Below are 389 nucleotides of genomic sequence, written 5' to 3' on the forward strand. Positions count from 1 at the left end.
GCCCTCGCAATAACTTCTGTACTTCATTCTAGCTTTTCAAACTTCATTCTCGAAGCACGGGTAACCCACCTTTCACTTCTTTGTTTCCTAAGCACGCAAACCCATGTTTTAAGCTATAAGATGTTCCTCCAAAGGACAGTAATGTCTTGATTTCATTGCATTCCTTTGATCATTTGCAATCACGATCTTGCAAAGTTGATTACAAAAAAAGACGTTGTTTCTAAAGCTTGTGTGGTCAAGCTGTTTATCATTAGCGTTGTTTTGGAAAATCGTTAAGGAGGAACAGGAATGAAAAGCAAATATATGTATCCCGGAGAGAATTCGTTTGAAGGTTTTAGAAGGATGAAAAAATGTGTATATTTGATCTGATGAATTCAAGGTATCAGACA

Source organism: Penaeus monodon, chromosome 34 (genome assembly GCF_015228065.2).
Source record: "Penaeus monodon isolate SGIC_2016 chromosome 34, NSTDA_Pmon_1, whole genome shotgun sequence".
Taxonomy (NCBI): domain Eukaryota; kingdom Metazoa; phylum Arthropoda; class Malacostraca; order Decapoda; family Penaeidae; genus Penaeus; species Penaeus monodon.